Source organism: Lynx rufus, unplaced genomic scaffold, assembly GCF_022079265.1.
Source record: "Lynx rufus isolate CCGP_SWC_20201006 ecotype Redwood Valley unplaced genomic scaffold, mLynRuf1.p SCAF_9, whole genome shotgun sequence".
NCBI lineage: Eukaryota > Metazoa > Chordata > Mammalia > Carnivora > Felidae > Lynx > Lynx rufus.
The window spans coordinates 4,198,561-4,205,430 of NW_025814897.1; the positions used below are offsets into that span (position 1 = coordinate 4,198,561).

General features: G+C 44.2%; 1 protein-coding gene across 1 annotated transcript in view; it reads right to left on the bottom strand.

Moving 5' to 3' along the window:
- KBTBD3 (kelch repeat and BTB domain containing 3) overlaps nucleotides 1-6,570 on the bottom strand; it is a 34,105-nt gene extending 27,535 nt beyond the window's left edge. Inside the window, exon 1 of the mRNA XM_047071622.1 lies at nucleotides 6,500-6,570. The gene's annotated coding sequence lies outside the window, so the exon portion shown is untranslated. The remainder of the gene's footprint in view (nucleotides 1-6,499) is intronic.
- Nucleotides 6,571-6,870: the final 300 nt, after the last annotated feature.

The window sequence follows — 6,870 nt, forward strand, 5'->3', positions numbered from 1 at the left end:
GAGGAACTAAACATACACTATATTATCCATAGATCTGGGCATTTATCCTAGAGAAATACAAATCTGCATATGGCTTTTCATAGCAGCTTTACATGTATGTTCAAAAACTATAAATATCCAAAGTGTTGCCCAGTATATGCATGAGTATATAAACTGTGGTACGTCCATCTCATGGAATGTATTAAAAAGAAACAAACGACTGACATACATTAACAACTTAGATGGACTGCAAGAGCATTATGATGAGTGTACAAAGGCAATCTCACAAGGTCACATACTGTATGATTCTATTTCTGTAATATTCTTGACATGAAAAATTATATAGAAAACAGATTAGTGGTTTCCAGGGACTGAGGACTCTGGTGTGGGTGGGAGGGTGGGTTAACACAAGGGAGAGTTTTATCGTGATTTGTAATAATCTGTAACTTGATTAGTTACAGGAATGTACCCATGTGAAAAAAATGACATCAAACTGCACACAAACTGTGGCCCAATGTCAAATTCCTGATTTTGATATTGGACAATAATTATGTAAGATGTAGCCATGGGGAAAACTGGGTGAAGGGTACATGAGATTGCTTTATACTATTTTTAAAACTTTATGTATATGTGATTATTTCAAAACAAAATTTAAAAGACAAAAATTCAATTTAGAAACCATTTTAATATCCCAGTTTTCTTCTTGTTCAAAACACTTAAAAAATGCCAAGGAAAAATCATTTTATTTTTTGGTATAAGTAGTTACTTAGTTTTTTAAAAGAAATTGAATGTAAAACAAAAAAGCTAAAAGGTACCCAAACTTAAGACTTTCAAAATGATAAAAACTGTATTTCTGCATAATGACATGTCTTGAGAAAATAAATTTAAGAAACCCCAACCACAAACATTAACTTTATTATCATTAAAAACATGCATTTAATTTGGCTCTTGTGTTAGATTAAGTCACTTATTGAGGTTTATTGTTCATAAATAAGAATTGAACCCAATGATGGAAGTATAAAGTAATGATTATGTCTGCACATGGTAACAAAAAGCAAACTTTAACAGAAATTTTCAAGTATTCCCCAATACACATTCTTAAATATATTAGAGTCATATACAGGTATCCACTTTAATGAAGCTGTTAAAAGATAAACCCTGCCATTAAATTCAATCCAGAATGAAAAATCCAAGAAGCTGAAATCTTCATGTCTTAACTTTGGTTGGAGTAAATCTGTACTTGCAGTCCTACTGTGTTTTGCAAACAACAAAGAGCCGCAGGATTTAGAGCTGCAAGAACAGGGTCCTAAATGGCCCATCACTATTCTAGTAACCTCTGTTGAGGCTCTCTGAGGCATTAGCTTCCTCATGTGCAAAGTGGACACCCCAATTACATTGTATTGTTGTAAATTAGATCATGAAAATTAATATTGTCATGGGGTATATCAATATTAATGGTTAAACTCAGTAATAACATAACATTATTAATTGTAAAACAATTCTTGGTAAAAGATCTGTAAGGCAACTTTTTTCTTCAAATATTCTGCAAATTCAGTATGACATTTCACTAATTTTAAGACACACATTTTTTCACACTCAACATATCTGAAAATGACAGGTATCTTATAATTGCTTTTGGTCAGGTAGCAGTCATGACACCTGTCATTACATATGTATGTGCATCAAAATGTGGAAAATGGGTATTGGTGATTTAAAAGAAAACTCTGGAGGTAACAATGGATACTCGTTTAGGAAATGATGCATCGGGGGGTTCAGTCGTGACTTCGGCTCAGGTCATGATCTGACGGTTCGTGGGTTCAATCCCAGCATTGGACTCTGTGCTGACAGCTCAGAGCCTGTATGGAGCCTGCTTCAGATTCTGTATCTCCCTCTCTCTCTGTTCCTCCCCTGCTCACACTCTGTCTCTCTCTCTCTGTCTCAAAAATAAACATTAAATTTTTTTTGTTATTAAAAAAATGAAATGATGTGTCACTAATGCTCTTGGATTACAGAGACTGACCTTATGTAGAAAAACATGGACATTGAGATTCTGAGTTGAAAGTGAATTATAAGCACCGTACTCTGAATATGACAAAGTTTTACAAGCATCTCAGCTAATTTTGCTTTTTATGTGTGTAAGAGGGTGATACGTGATTTTTTAAAAGGGCTTTCCGTAAGTATGAAAAGTTCGACACGATAAAGAGTTGTGTCGGAGTTAAAAATGGCACTGTTTTCTTTCTCAGTGGCACGTAAAACAATGGTGTATTTTGTAAGACTGCATCTCAACTTCAACAAACTACTCTGTGCTCAAAACATTGAGTCAATTTTTAAAACTATTCTCGTTATTTCCTTTAATGTCTTCCACTAAAGTTTGATTTAAATAGTTAAATTAATAAAAGTACAAGAATCAAGTGTGATAAGACCTTGATAGAAAGTAGTGACAAGAATAGCAAGTGCCATTTGATGGGAGCGCAGTATGAAAAGAAAGCTGTGCTGTGTGTGCTGTGACTGACCTGGGTGGGCCCTTTCTGTTTGGCCTTCCGGTGATCGAATTTGGTCACCGGAGTTTCAAAACAGAACGTGATTGGTGGCATCTTCTCATAAGCACTTACGACAGAGTGCTAACTGTATGCCAGGTACAGAGGTAGACACTAAAGAAAGCAGGGAGAACAGAGGCAGTCGTGACCCTGGCTTTCCCCGGTGGTCACTATGTAATGAGAAAGACTGACAAATTATCCATCGTTATCCATACTGTGAAGAAAGAGCTGGGAAACGCGAATAAAAACGAACAATGGGGAATGTTCAACTTCAGATAGTAATGGTGGTGACACTTCCATAGTGCTTCCTCTGTGTGTTCTGTCCTACATGCTTCAGAGACTCTTTAATCTTCAGAAGAACGCTATTGTCCCCACTTTACAGGGAGGGGGAGAGGAGGCTTTGAGAGCTTAATTTGCTCAAGGTCATACAGCAAGTAAGCGTGGACCCGGACCCAGACGGTCTGGCTCCAGAGCTTTTGCTCCTGTCCGCTACTGTGTCAGGGCGCGCCTTTCTGAGAAGGTGTCACTGAAGGTAAGGGGTTGGTGGGAGAAATCATGTAGAAAGGCCTCAAGTGGGAAGGGGTCCTTCAGTTTTAGGAAACGAAAGGAGGCCAGCATCACTGGAACCGTTTGACAAGAGCAAGAATGTTGCGGAGGCCAGTGCCACCTCACGCAGGTCCTATGGGCCAGGAGGAGCAGGGATTTCACCCTAAGTGCTGTTGGAACAAAGGGAGACTGCGCTGGACAGTGACATGATTTGATTTACTTTTTAAAGTATCTTCCTGGTTGCTGTGAGAAGAATTAAGAGAAAAAGGGCAATAGAATTCACATCATTCATTTATTCAAACATTAGAAAGTTTACAGAGTAGCTAGTATTTTGGCAAGCACTATTCTAGAAACTGGGCACACAGCCAGAAACAACGGACACCGGGTCCTCCACTCTGCGGTACACTTTAGAGCGGTGGGCACACAATCTACCCCCTTTGCTGCGTCAACACTTTCTCCAATTCTGTTGGACAGATTCCATCAGTGGACACGTTTTAGTATCTCCCATTTTACACATCAAACAAACAAAAATCTGTCCTTTGAACCTGTATTACCCTCCAGCTACCATCCCATGTTTCTACTCCGCCACCCAGAAACAGTCCGCAGTAGCTTTGCCTCCAATTGCCGTGTGAGCCCACTACCGTCCCTTCCTCTCTTTCACCCCGGCGTCTGACTGAGGCAGTATCACCACGCTGCCGCCAGCAATGCTAAATTCTCTCTCCCCGTTTTAGAGAACTTCTCAGGGGTATTCGCGTTGCTAACTAGTCTCCCTTCTGGAAACATGCATCTCTAGTGTCTGTGGCACATCACTCTTCAGGTTTTCTATCTTGCTGGTCTCCTTCCTTCCCTGTCTAGTCAGGGGCGCGGACAGCACCGTGATTAACTCGGAGCCGAGGAGTGCTTATGACAGGGAGGACACAGGAAACAACGTTCCCTTCTCCTGCAGGCTCGAAAACTAGTCGGTACTGCAGGTGAGACATGATGGCAGGCTAGACCACAATGTTAACAATGGAGAGAGAAAAAAATGGATTTTAGCTCTATTTTAGAAGTAGAATCAGTAGAACATAGAATCGATTGGACATGGAAATTGAGGGAAAAGAAAAATCAAGGTTTCTTTCTTGAGTAACTGGTAGAATCATGGAGTTATTTGCTAAAGTTTTGAAAAGTTAAGTTTTACAATGGAATAAAGTTTAAGTGGTGACTCAGTAAAAAGCTGAATGCACATTATTCACTCAAAAATCACTGAACCTTAGAGATGATTTCATTTGATACCTTTCCACTGAAATCGATCCTTGGAAGAGGTTACGTTATTTACCCAAAGTCACACGGAGAACCGGTGACAGAAGTGGGAAAAGAACAGTTTTCTTAGGATCCCAATAAGAAGGCACAGATCAAGATCTGGCAAGATGACTATTACTCACAAATTTGCTGAACCTCTAATATTTTAGTCTTCTTTTCCCCCTGACCAGTGCAATAAAGATATTGTAACAAAATGTTTGGGTTTACTGAATATAGTTAGGCACATTCATATTTCCTTAAGATAAAAATGAGGGACATAAAGGTAGACCGAATATAAATGCCAGTGTTAGCTTATAAACGGAGTAAACTCTATTGTAAAGGTTGATCAAAACATTTACTTATGTATACTATTTGTAGGAGGCAAATATGCATTAAATTCCCTCTCAAGTAGCTTACATCCTAATTTGTAAGATAACACACATACATAATTCAGGATAATAGATATTATAAGGTAGTGCTAGAAGAGTTGCCAAATTAATTAGTTAAAAACAAACAAACAAAAACATACTGTGGGGTAGTCCTTAAGAAAAGGCAAGGTTTGCCCTCAGCCTTGAATAAGTAATAATTTACAAAGTACATAGGGAAGGGGATTCCATTAAAGAAACCTATAAAGAGTGCCCAGGATAGGACCAGGCTTGGGAATGAGGCAGGGGGTGGGGAGAGTGAGCTGTTGAGATCTGGTGTAGAGAGAGATTCTCGGAGGACATCTGAGCCAAGACCTGAATGATACAGGGGAATGAATGTGATGACGGGAGGAGAGAATATTCCAGGCAGAGAGAGCAAGTATGAATAAGCACATGATCTGTCTGTATATTAGGCTCTATGGATGAATATACAGAGCTTAGTTCCGTGGTAAAAGAATCAACTATGCTTTCCTTAACCTGAATTTACCTAATTCCACAGATCCCCCTTCTGATCTCAGATTCTCCATCAGTAACAATAATCACTACTGCACAGAACATGTGACCATGTACCTAGAAGTGTTTTAGAAACAGAAAATAGGGTGAAATTTTGTAAAAATCAGTTGAAAAAGACAAGAGCGGAGAAGGTATCATAGGATGCTTAGATACATAAAGTTAAAAGCGGAGAAAGGAGTTATGATCATTGGTGATAGTTGTATTAACAGACACCTTATGCTTTGCACACCTTTACGTGTCACTTACTGCGGATTTTTTGTACACGCTTTACGTGCCTTGCCAGACTGTAAGCTCTCTGCAGGTAGTAAGCGGATCTCAAACACGGCACCTGACACAGGCTTTTGGTCAGTACTACCCAAGCTGATATATCAAGCCAGTAATTTATTTTACATCCCTTTGAGGATGTGTGTGTTGTGTGTTCAAAATCCCACCTACTTGCAAAGGACTGGAAAGGGCTCACGGTATCAGGAAAAGTTAACGGAAACAAGTATAGGAAACAACAGAATAGAAGCCACCTAGAAGAGGATGGAAAGAATCCTTAGGTAACTGCGAATTACGACTGCTGGCCCTCCATCAGCCGACAAAGGAAGGAGGGACCCGGCCAAATCTCGGAGGACAGCATTCAGTGTACCGCAAAGTTGGGCTCTGACATTCATCCGCAGAGGCCAACTTTCCGCTGGGCCAATACCCGCAAGGGGCTCTGGTCACGAGGACTCTCGCAGAAGCGTCACCTAGAGTCTCCCCGGGGCAGGTGCGGGCGCAGAGGCCATCGATCTGACCCTCGGCCGCCCTGGAAGGAAGGCTGCTGGGGCTCTAACTCGGTGCCGACGCTCCTGGAGAGCAGGGCGGCCGGCGCCGCGATACCGCAGGTGCCCTGTCCCCAGGGCTCTGGGCCAGGCCCGGCCGTCCCCGCCCGGCTGCACTCAGGGGTCGGAGGGGCCGACCGGCCGGCGCGGGACACAGTGAGGGTCGGCGGGGCCGCCTGGCGCGGGGCACAGGGCCGCAGCCCCCCTCCCGCCGCGGGGCCCGGGGCGGCGAGCAAGGCAGCCCGGGGGCACCGTGCGGCGCCCTCTCCGCCGCGGAAAGCCCGGCCGCCCGCCCGGCCGCGCACACGGAGGGTTGACAGGGGCGGCTGGAGCCCCGGGGATCCCCTCCTTCGCTGGGCCCCCAGAACGAGGCGCTGCCATCCCACTCCTCCCTCAGACCCCAGAGCTCACCCACCTGCAACTGCAGTCTCCGAAGTCTCCACCCTAGTCTCGCTGCCGCCACAGGCCTCACTGCGATTGGCCTGAACCGTTGTCCTGTTAGCGCTTCTCCGAGTGTGAGTGGCGCAACCAGGGGCTCTCGGCCTTGGTCCCTCCCTACGCTCCCTGAGGCCCCGCCCCGCGTGGCGTCACGCGCTGCCGCAGAGCGCAGAGGCGGGCCTGCGTCTCCGCCCCTAGCCGTTCTCTCCAGGAGACGGCGGCGCGGCCGGGGAAAAGCGAAAGCCCCCTGGTGGGCGGGGCTGCGCGCGCACGTCGGCGGCGCCCGCCTCCTTCCTCCTGACGCCGGTGCGAAGGGGGTGGGGCCACGCCTGCGTCCACGCCACCTGG